Below are 12,684 nucleotides of genomic sequence, written 5' to 3'. Positions count from 1 at the left end.
CACCCGGGCTTTTGCTTTCCCCAGTTCAGGTGATCAGTTTCCCACCAGTTGTTGCACAGGAGCATTTTGATTTGTGGCTCCCTCTAATTTTCTTCAGAGCTTCCAGATTTCTTAAAAAAAAAAAAAAGAACAGGAAGCCACAAGGGAAGTTGGAGGGCACTGTGGATCAAAATGCACCTGCACAGCAACTGGTGAGGAATTGATCACTTGAACTGGGGAAAGCAAAAGCCCAGGGTCAGAGCAACTACTAGTCTCTCTGTGAGAGAATTGGTCTCTCTGTCTCTCTGTGTGTATGTGCAAGTATATGTATATGTCATGGTGACCTCTGGTGACTGACCCCTACTAGGGGCATGGAGGATATTTGGAGAGGTGGCTGGATAAAGCCTGCCCCTGCTTTCAGCTCTGGTATTCCAAGAAGGCTTCGCAGCCATAAGAACATAAGAGAAGCCATGCTGGATCAGGCCATCGGCCCATCCAGTCCAACACTCTGTGTCACACAGTGGCAAAAAAATTTATATATACACACACACACTGTGGCTAATAGCCACTGATGGACCTGTGCTCCATAGTTTTATCTAAACCCCTCTTGAAGGTGGCTATACTTCTGGCCGCCACCACCTCCTGTGGCAGTGAATTCCACATGTTAATCACCCTTTGGGTGAAGAAGTACTTCCTTTTATCCGTTTTAACCTGTCTGCTCAGCAATTTCATCGAATGCCCACGAGTTCTTGTATTGTGAGAAAGGGAGAAAAGTACTTCTTTCTCTACTTTCTCCATCCCATGCATTATCTTGTAAACCTCTATCATGTCACCCCGCAGTCGACGTTTCTCCAAGCTAAAGAGTCCCAAGCGTTTCAACCTTTCTTCATAAGGAAAGTGCTCCAGCCCTTTAATCATTCTAGTTGCCCTTTTCTGGACTTTCTCCAATGCTATAATATCCTTTTTGAGGTGCGGCGACCAGAACTGCACACAGTACTCCAAATGAGACCGCACCATCGATTTATACAGGGGCATTATGATACTGGCTGATTTGTTTTCAATTCCCTTCCTAATAATTCCCAGCATGGCGTTCGCCTTTTTATTGCAAACGCACACTGTCTTGACATTTTCAGTGAGTTATCTACCACGACCCCAAGATCTCTCTCTTGGTCAGTCTCTGCCAGTTCACACCCCATCAACTTGTATTTGTAGCTGGGATTCTTGGCCCCAATGTGCATTACTTTGCACTTGGCCACATTGAACCGCATCTGCCACGTTGACGCCTACTCACCCAGCCTCAACAGATCCCTTTGGAGTTCCTCACAATCCTCTCTGGTTCTCACCACCCTGAACAATTTAGTGTCACCCGCAAACTTGGCCACTTCACTGCTCACTCCCAACTCTAAATCATTTATGAACAAGTTAAAGAGCATGGGACCCAGTACCGAGCCCTGCGGCACCCCACTGCTTACCGTCCTCCACTGCGAAGACTGCCCATTTATACTCACTCTCTGCTTCCTATTACTCAGCCAGTTTTTGATCCACAAGAGGACCTGTCCTTTTACTCCATGACTCTCAAACTTTCTAAGGAGCCTTTGATGAGGAACTTTATCAAAAGCTTTCTAGAAGTCAAGGTAAACAACATCTATCGGGTCTCCTTTGTCCACATGTTTGTTCACCCCCTCAAAGAAATGTAACAGGTTAGTGAGGCAAGATCTTCCCTTGCAGAACCCATGCTGAGTCTTCCTCAATAACCCGTGTTCATCAATGTGCCTACTCATTCTGTCCTTGATAATGGTTTCTACCAACTTTCCCGGTATTGAAGTCAGACTGACTGGCCTGTAATTTCCTGTATCTCCTCTGGAACCCTTTTTAAAGATGGGGGTGACATTTGCTACCTTCCAGTCCTCAGGAACGGAGGCAGATCTCAATGAAAGATTACAGATTTTTGTTAGAAGATCCACACGTTCAACTTTGAGTTCTTTCAGAACTCTCAGATGTATACCATCTGGACCCGGTGACTTATTAGTTTTTAATTTGTCTATCAGTTGTAGGACCTCCTCTTTTGTCACCTCAATCTGACTCAGGTCTTTCAACACCCCTTCCAAAATTAGTGGTTCTGGGGCGGGCAAAAAGTTCTCATCTTCCACATTGAAGACTGAGGCAAAAAAATTATTTAGCTTCTCAGCCATTTCCCTATCCTCCTTCAGTAATCCTTTTACCCCATGGTCATCCAAGGGCCCCACTGCCTCCCTGGCTGGTTTCCTACTTCTAATATATTTGAAGAAATTTTTATTGTTGGTCTTTATATTTTTTGCAATATGCTCCTCATAGTCCCTTTTTGCCTGCCTGATCACAGTCTTGCATTTGATTTGCCACAGCCTGTGTTCCCTTTTACTAATCTCACTTGGACTGGTTTTCCACCGCTTATATACTTGCCAGAGTTGACCCTGCTTAACTTCCAAGATCTGACAAGATTGGACTTGTCTGGGCTATCCAAGTCACATACTACATTTCTGTTACCAATTTCGCACACAGCTTACCACACGGTCACGTTCCTGTTCTCTGTGCAGCGTCTGTCAGATTTCCTACTATCTGCGTTGGAGTTACAGGAAGTGTCGTGGTTTTCATGTAGCAAACATAAACCGCTAAAACCCAGTTTACATTAGCTACACAAAAGCCACGGCACTTCCTGTAACTTCAGCGCAGATAGTGGGAAATTCGACGGATGCTGCACAGAGAACAGGAATGTGACCGCGGGGTAAGCTGTGTGCGAAATCAGTCAGAGACTCTGACACAGAAAGCAACTGTAAATAAAAATCTCTGAGGACCTTAGGAAAAATGCAGTTCCTACAGATGACCTTTTGTTTCTTCACTTAAAGGTCAAATTGTAGTTATAGTTGCTAAGCAGAAATCAAAGTTCCCAACTTAACTTATACTTCATATGTGACCCAGTACTCATGCCAAGAATAGTGAGGAAGAGGGCAAATTAGCTCTGGACAGTGGCATGACAGCAGTAGGGGCTTCAGCATCTCCTCCTTTCCACCCCTTGTGCTTTCACCAGAAAAAAAAATGGCCACAGAAGGCTGGGCTTTTTTTTCTGCTGTGATGTCTCCTGGGCAAGCACAAGGAACTGGCAGTGGAACAAACAGCAACTTCCACAGTCCTTTTTTTTCTGGCAAAAGGATGAAATGCTGAAGTCTCTCCTTCCACTGTGCTTCATTCCAGAGCTGATTTGTCCCTCCTCGTTTCTAAGGTGAGTATCAAATCACATGTGAAATGCTACTTTGGAAATGTGATATTTCACATACTGTGTTGGCAGACTATGATTTCTATTGAGTAACAGGTGTTACAGGCAATGCTTTAAGTCTCTTATTTTTAATGGGGAAATTAGCTAAGAGACTAGGTAGAGCGAATTTAGGAGTGAGGATCTTTTCTTTCAATGATACGGAGTTCGGGTTTTCAGCCAAGAATAGTCCAAGCAATTGTATTTTTATAGTGTTTACTTAGGATATGTAGCAAGAGGATTTACATATACACACAGAGATTTTTGTACAAGTAATCAAGAGAATAAGAAAATAGAGGTTATCGATAGAGGAATTCAAGGGTTGTTGAAGCGGGTAATATTCACCTGATCCAGAAGAGGAGACATCTGTTCAATGGGAAGTACACGGAGAGGAACACTAATGACCAGTGTAAAGTGCCCTATAGACCCAATTACAGGAGTAACGGGTGGTACAGACTGCAAATGGCGCCCTACAGAATGCACACCAAGGTGGGTTTTTGACCCACACTATATAGGGGTTCGACAGATGGGAGTCATTACTTACCAAGGGGCTTTGATGTTCTATTGATGGCTATCTTGAATTGCTATGTTGGAAAACTTTGCACATTTTGCTAGGATGATAAGCTTGGAGCAATTGAATAATTTGTTACCGGGTTTTCGGCTGACACTCTGAAAGGGATCAAAGATCTTTAAGGGTAGGATCAATCAAATTATGCATTTGATTGGAGTTAGCAAGGAAGAGGTGATAGGCTGGAGGAAGAGACAATTGGCAAGTAGCAGAAGATCAGAGTGAGAGTAGTAGTTACCCGCAGTTCCCATGTTATTATGCATCTCGTTTGGATGGAGGCACTGGAGAGGGGGGGAATGGGTGAGACTACGCTGAGAGACAGACTTAAGACGCCAACCAAAACAAGCTCTCTACTGGGACCACTCCACCTGTTTAGATGGAGTTTTTTTTTGGTCGGACTCTATTTTGTTTAACGGTAGTAGGAGACCCTCTCTCTTTATTTGCACTGGGGTACTCCATTTTTATCAGGCAGAGCCTCTCAGTAACACAGGCGAGAGTGCATCAGCCCTACCTAGGATCTAGCATGCAGGCTCTAGCCACTTCCCACATGCATTGTCTGTAAATCAGGGCTTTTTTTTGGTAGCAGGAACTCCATTTCATATTAGGCCACACACCCTTGATGTAGCCAATCCTCCAAGAGCTTACAGGGTAATACTCTGGTATTTGGGCAAAAACTCCATGGCAAAACTGATTTCTACACTTTCCTCATTGTGAGCATAGCCACTGCAAACAGGCAAAGATAGATAGGTGTGTGGGACTGGGACTGAAACCAGTGTGCTTGATCCTATGGTCTCCTACTAGTTATTTTGTCTATACTAGGCTCCTGTGCATTTGGAATAAGAAGCAGAAACCACAGTGACCTGTCAGTCAAGACAATTTCAGGGACTGTAGGTCTTGAAGCTATTCAGACTCAGAGGCAACAATTTATCCCAACGTACATATACACGCTTCAGAGGTCTTATCAAGTCCAGAATGAAATATGGATACGCAACACCACCTTTACTCTTTTGCAGGTGTTATTAAACCTATATGGACCAGGCTGGTTTAAACTCTAGGAACTTTTGCCTGGTGGTCACATGAGTATCTGTTGCTTTGTTCCCTCCAGCTTTCCCAGCTCAAGCCACTGACCAGAGGGTTCTGGAGCTACAAAGCACCCTGTGGTTATAGCTCAGCATGATTCTGACAGATGGTTAGCTAGACATGATATAAAACAGATATAACTATGACAATAATGATAAGACTAAAGCTTATTATCTTCATTAATTTTCACTCAATTTCCACCATACTGGGAAGATATTAGTTTGTTAACATTGTCTTTCTGATTTAGAAGCAAATGGATCCCCTGAGCAGAAAACAAAAAAGCTCACCGTTACCAAGCTACCAACACATTTCTTGGTTTTATAATTTTCCGAGTGATAAAAAGTTAATACCGTGTTAATGTAATTTTTAAATGCTTTATAATTGCTATTGCAGTGCGAATTATTTGTTTTTATTATTGCTGTTTCCCCAGGCAGTGAGGCCTGTCAGTTTGGGAACTCATAAAGTAGTCTCCTGGGTTCTTTCAGTGACACCAGATTACTCGTAATAAGTGTAGTATGGAAATTAAAGTACACTTTGCTAAATTAAATTGCATGTATCCTCATCATCCTCAGCATCTAACATGTATCTCTTAAGAGGCATATGCAAGAAAGGTGAACACATGAACCAAGCTGTAACTCTGTAATTTTAGTGCCTTGAAAAACATAATAATATCCTTTCTGATCCTTTTGAATGCAATTTTTTTTTTAAATTCCTGCTTCCCAGGCATTGAGCAGAATATTGGGAGGAGGGGAGAAGAAACAAGTTGCAGTAAACCTCCTCTCCTACCAATTTCTGAGAGGAAGCAAACAGATGTAAAGTTATGGTCTACAGGGACAGGAATCAGGGCTAGGGGTGTTAACTTCAAAGAATTGTTATGATTTCCCTTTTTAAAAAAAAAAAAAGACATGATTTTTTATTATATCAAAATTACACAGGAGCAGGGCTTTTTTCTAGGGGAATGAAGTAAATGGAGTTCCAGAACCTCTTAGTGGAAATAAAATTCTAAAAAAAAAAAAAAATGTTTTAAAGTTCATGAAAGGCTCCATGTGTTTCTCCTTCATTTCCCTCGAGAGTTCTGGCACCTCTTTCTCCAGAAAGAAAAAAATCCTTGCACAGGGGGTGGATACAGGTTTTGTAATTAGTTTTTTGCAGTTTTCAGGAGGAGGAGGAGATAGAAATATTTTTGAAGTGTAAAAATTTGTTCTACCCCAAGGAATTAGAAGTGGTGAGGGAGAAGAGAGAGACAGAACATGCATCAGCTGGCTTGTGGAACATCAACACTTTAAACCTTTTCATTTTAAGATAACCACAGTAGGAAACCTGGTCTCTGGAATTCTGCTGTAGTGAGTATTTAACTTTAAAGGGCTCAGAAAGCTTAAAATAGACCCAATTCATGTTTGCTCCACCTGTACCTCAGGTCCTTATCTAGCAAAAAAGAGAGAAAAGAGATCACCCTTAGTCCGATCGTGCATCTGAACCAGAAGCCCAAAAGCCTGAGAAAGGGAGGCAGGTGTCTCCTTCCTGAAACACTTAAGTCTTCCCCCTGCCCCCCCCCCCCAAAAAAAAAAACAACTTTGGTGTCTTTCTCTCCCTTCTTTTTCTCTTTTCCAAATTGCCTTTTAAAGGGGAGGTGTGTAATTGTTATTCTGTGAGCTGCGGTCTCACAATTTCAAAGAACAGGGCAGGGGGGAAAAGATGCAACAATTTTCACTGTTAATCCTCAACTGCTGAGAGGAGACCGGACTCTTCTAATTAATCCACAGAAAGGTAAGGAACTGGCATCCCTGTCCATCCAGTTATTTGTTTTCCTCCTCCACATCAAGACAACATCCCAAAGAAATGTGGAGCAAGGAAAAGATCAATGGTGAAGGAGACCAGGGAATGCTAGGAGAGAGATCTAGAAAAGCCAAAGCACCACAGCTGAAATTTCCCTCCCTTAAAAATGGTAATTTGGCCAAGGAGAAGAAGAAGAAAGGAAGCCACCAAACATGGTTCAGCAAGAATATTTATGGTTTCCTTCTCAGTCCACGGTTTGGTTTGCTGTTCTGGAGGAACTGTAGGAATGAGGTGGGGAAATGGCCTGTCATACATGGCTGGCGCCAGTGTCTTTTAAAGGGTTCAGCTTTCTGACCCATTTAAGTATGAAATACTAGAGGCCAGGTCTGCCATAGTGTCACTAAATGTTTTTAAAAGGTTAAAGACCGGATGCAGCTCAGCTCAGCTGGGGTGAGCTTCCTCATTCCTTGCTGTTCCTGCTATCTTTCCAGAATAAAAATGCTTCCAAAATTTTGGAGAAATATTCATTACTCCCACAATTTCAGGAGTTTTTTGGTCCATTTCAGATATCCCCAAGCCAATCCACAATGGCAACTTTTGGGTATAATTTCAGTTCAGGAATATCTGAATGCACACCCCTAACTGGGACTTTGGGATAGCCACAGTAATTAGAATCCAAACAACTGTGAATATAGTTGTGAGCATAGAGTCAAGTGCACAGAACTTAAGTTAAATTAGTTTTGCAGTAGAACAGCAGTTGCTGCTAGTCTTTAGTTTTGTGAAACAATTTCTTCTTTGTTCCCAGACATTTTGCAAAATAAATTCTGAGAATTTTCTGCATTCTCCAAATTATGTTCTTCTTGCATTTTCTGTAGTGGCTGCATATAGTAAGGATTTGTTCCTATCCTTACTCCTATATAATAGTGCATTTCTCAATTTTTTATCCATCCTCTGTGTGTGCAAAACTCTGATCTTTACAGTTGTTTTCCCCTTTACACTATTTTCTCTTCCTTTTGAATGAGAACAACAGGCAGTAATGCATGCAAAAATACAACCTGAGGCCATGTTTATTTAGTTATTTCAAGTCAAACAAACCCTTAGCATGCTTTGTTTACCGTTCTGTCCTCATAGAAAAGCTAAAGTGAAGAGGAAAGAATGCAGGCTCCTCTTTCAGAAATAAATAAACTGATCTCAGCAGCTTGTTTATATGAACATTGCCAGAAAGGAGTTTGCTCCATGCTTTCAAAGGACTCCTAAATCCACCATGGAAATAACACTTCCTTCTTTTAGAAAAGTCAGGTTCAAATATAATAGCATCAGCAAGATTTTCAGGGTATAAGTTTTGATTATCATCGTTCTGTTTGTCAGGCACAATGAATGGAAACCTCTGAGTCATTATATCCCAGCTAGAATGATGACATATATATAACATTGGAAGATGAACCAGCAAATGAACCTTGGATGGCATGGCTGGTGTTGTTGTAGTGCTAATTACAATATGTGTTGTACCTTTGTATCTTTTACAAGCATTCTTTACAACACCCCTCCCACCTTCTGCGGTATGTTATCCTTACCAGAATTCATTGAGCATGATGGGAGAATGCAGATAAACAGACTGAATGCAGTATATCTATAAAAAATTAATGGCAAATTCACATTAGTTACCAATACTGGGACATGATTGCAGTGATGATCAGCCATATAAAAGCAAAGCATACCACCACGTTGACTCATCTGTTTATCATGTAGCAGAAGAAAGTCACTAGATGTCAAGTGTAGACAGGGCTGACCCTGCCACTAGGCAAGCTAGGTGGCTGCCTAGGGTGCCGGTGGACTGGGGGATACTGAATTGGGCATTTCCCATGTGACTTGGTGAGGCAGCTCCCCAGCGGCTGCCTCTCTGAGCCCCCTTGCACCTCTCTGGAGTCCCAGAAAGGTGCAGGCTGTGAGGGCTTTCTCCCTGTCTTTGCACCCCTGGGTTGCAAAAGCAGGGAGAGAATCTCCCCCCCCCACACACACACACACAGTTCTCAGAATCTCCTGAGAGGTGTGGGTGGCAGGGGCTTTTCCCCTGCCTTTTCATCCCTAGGGACTCCGAGAGTCTAATGGACTACATTCTTTCCCATGGGCCTATAGGATAGAATGGACTCAATTCTTTCCTTTAGGTCCATAGGATAGAATGGAGGGATCGGGGAGCTGCTGTGTGACTCTAGAGAAAGAGATTTAAACTTTAAACCCCTTCTCTGATGTGGCACTGCAGAGGAGTGTCCAAAGTTACTTTTGCCTAGGGCGTAAAACGCGCTAGGTCTAGCCCTAAGTGTAGATAATTCTCAGTTTGGGCATATTGTTGTTATTATTATGCATTTATATTAGCATTCCTAATGAATTAACCTACATATCAAAGTTTGCTATTTATTTTGCTAAATATTCACTGAATTATTTTGTTCAAATGAATCATTTTGAATTTACAAGGCCATTTTGCGGTTTCTTTTAATGCACAGTTTGCTTTAGCTGGCTACAATAATAAATTGTGGTTAAGAGTGAGGCTGTTAAAACCAATTCAAGATTTTTGTGTATATTTTTTTTCAGTTCATCATCCTACATTTTATCTAATAGTATAAATACAGTTGTGTACTACTGAAATATAAGAGTACATGACCTTTTTTAAATACTGGATGAAGTAGAAGGTGACTTACAGCTGAATTGCCAGAAGAAGAAGCTATTTAATTCCTTTTTATTTATAATATTTTTAATCCTACTTTTCAGCCAAAATTGATTCCTAAAGCAGATTGTGGGGATTTTTTTATTATTAAAAAAAATTCAAATGGCTTTATTGTGGAGAAGGTATTTTCACATGGATTCAAACTGGGGCAGGGAGGGAGGAGAGGTGGCTGCTTCCTTTCTCCATACTGATAATTAAAATCAATGATAGGAATATGAGGCAGGGAACTCTCAGATAGACCTGTATCCAGGAATGATGGAGGGATGTCTGGCTGTCACTTACCTTCTCCATATGGTCCAACAAATGGCAGCTGGAAACTGCAGGGGGAGGGTGCTCTAAAGGAACAGGATTCAGGTAAAATGGAAGCCATAATGAAGTTTGGCTATTTCTTGCCTTCTTCTTTTTCCTTCCTTGTTACACTAACACACTATAACAAAAAGCACCCATAACCTACTGTCTTGAGCTCATTGGAAGAAAGGTGTGATATAAAAAAAATGTAATAGCCCTGTCAATTAACATTTGCCAAAACACATTAAAAATGGCTCCTGCCAATTAATCAACTAATATTTCAGTAGATTAATCTAGCAATGAAAACCTGCATCCCTAATGAAGAAAGAAGAAAAAAATGCAACATAAATATAACACCAAATGAAGGCTCAGCATAAATTTGAGTTGTTTCATTGATGTTGAGCTTCATAAAATTGTAAAAACATCTGCCTCTGGAAAGTAAAACAAAATGCTGCATAAATTAGGGAAAAGAAGCCAAAAGGAAAGCATCATTAGTGTTGTGTCTCTGCAGTACAATGCTCTCTGCTCCATTTAGCACAATCGAAACCAGGATCCAAACAACCTGAAAGGGAATTTTGGACTCTGTGGTGCAGTTTTGCCCTCACTTATTTAGCTATATCTCTTATTTAAGTTATTGGGTGGGACATCTCTGAAAGGAGGGACAGAGCCAATGTTGTGTTTTACAGTACACAAGAGAAATGTTGAATGCTGGAAGTGCAGCTTAAGACAGAACCTTGTAAAGAAAGTTGGCAAAACCTTTTGACAATGCAACTGATTTCAAAGCAACAAAACCTTTTGACAATGCAACTGATTTCAAAGCAACATCATTCTACGCATATAATTATGAATTTGCATCTGAAAGTATCTGAAGAAGTGAGCAGTGACTCACAAAAGCTCATATCCTACCACAAATTTTATTTGTCTTTAAGGTGATATTGGACTTTTACTCCTTTCTACTGCCGCAGACAAACTAACACAGCTCCCCATCTTAATCTACTTGTATAAAATATCATGATGTAGTAAATTCTCTCTAAAGCTCAGTTATTCAGTTCCTTATTCCTTCAGCTCAGCATCTGATTCTTCACTAGCCTTTGTTCATTTTTTAATGTTTTTTTTATCAACTGGAATAACAGCCCAATTCTATGCAAGTTACCTTAAAAGGAACTCTCCTACATCCAATGGGAATGATTCCCTTCTAAAAGTGTTTACAGCTCAAGTTAAGTTCTATTTCAAATGACACATATCTAGTGTATGTGGCTTCTGACTCTGCCTTCACTCTGCCTTCCATTGGCATTGCTTTTCTGAAATCAGATTCGTGATAATTATATTTCAGGTTGTACAAAAATGTCCCTTTTCATTTCTTTTTCTTTTAAAAAATGAGTTGTTGCTGTGAGCCTTTTGTTTCTTCCTATTTTAGGGTGCTCATATTCCCCTTCTTTTTTACACCATACATGGTGAATGGACTGGGGGGAGGACAGCTGTTTTTAACTGTAAAATTCATTAGGTATGGCAGGCTAAATTATTTCCAAGAAGATATAAAGGAATGAAGCAGTGGTAGACCTCCACTGTGTTAGAGCCCTGCTCCCCTACACTGCCTAACAGATGCCCAGCCTAGGCAATGAGAAATATTAGAGGCTAATGAGTCTTCCTGGTCTCACAGGTTTGAAAGAAAGCCATTTCAGCTTAACTCCAGGTACCTGTGTTAGAGATGCTTGAACACCTGCCAGGTCAGCTTGTGACCTGTTTGCTCGTTGCAAACAGAAACCTGATTTTTTGACGATTGGTTTACTAGTTCATCAATCTGCTCAAGGGTGTTTGGGAGGTTGTTTCACTGTAATCCTTACTAATCATGCAGTACAGTGCGAATGGCTTTTGTGTATGCATACTCTTACATAGTCTGTTCCACTCACCAGGCAATTATTTAAATAGACAATTAAATGGCTCACAAACCATATACATATATAAAATCAATTAATGCTGTGTTTCAATAAAATTCTTCAGTGTTAGTCTTTGTCTTAGTATTCCTTAGTAATATTAATAACCACTGATCAGGTTCAGTTCCAGTTCCAGAATCCAGCCAATACACAAATGTGTATTGCAGTATTCATATGGAAGACAAGAAAGAGAATAACATTGTAAGTTCAGTAGGGCACAGCTGCAGTAAAGGCCTATTTCTAGTGACCAGTGTTCTTACTTCACACACAGGGGATGGCCAGCTCTACTGAATGCAGGCAATGCAAGCTTATACAGAGAGGAATACTCTCTGCAGCTTCTCAGGTGACTACGTAGAGTGGACAGATTAGGGCCCTTGAAAAAGTTCCTTGAAGTCCTGTGGAACCTGATTCTGTTCCCCAGAGAGCACTAAGATCTAGCTCCCAAAGTCTTTTAAGGATCCCTGGACCAAAGGAGGCCAAACTGAAAGCAACAAGGGAGCAGGCCTTCTCTATAGTGGCCCCCCACTGGTGGAATCAACTACCGGAGGAAGTGCGAGCCCTGCGGGACTTTAATCAGTTCCGCAGGGCTTGCAAAACCACCCTCTTTCTGCAAGCTTATAAGGAACCCTGAAAGCGACATCTAGCCATCGGAATATACCTATTGAATGTAGCACCTTAACTTATTGTAGTTTTAAATTTTATGTAACTGTTTTTTAAATGTATTTATTAATTGTATTTTACAATTGTTTATATAATAATCATGGTATATACCATGTCCTGTTAGCCACCCTGAGCCTGCTTCGGTGGGGAGGGCGGGATATAAAAAAATTATTATTATTATTATTATTGCCAACCAGCTGGCTGGCAGGGGAAGCACCACCCCCAAAGGGTCATTGCCAGGCAACATCCCCAACAAGATAATATATCCTGGAAGTGACATAATTGTTGGAACTCAGTCCTAAAATGGCTGACTGACTCCATCTTAGTAATAGTAATGTTGTTTCTGCAATGTCATGCTGAGTCATGCTGCATCATGATCCAGCTGTTACCT

Source organism: Heteronotia binoei, chromosome 9 (genome assembly GCF_032191835.1).
Source record: "Heteronotia binoei isolate CCM8104 ecotype False Entrance Well chromosome 9, APGP_CSIRO_Hbin_v1, whole genome shotgun sequence".
NCBI lineage: Eukaryota > Metazoa > Chordata > Lepidosauria > Squamata > Gekkonidae > Heteronotia > Heteronotia binoei.
The sequence above is the reverse complement of the archived record's forward strand: the minus strand, read 5'-3'. Positions refer to the sequence as shown.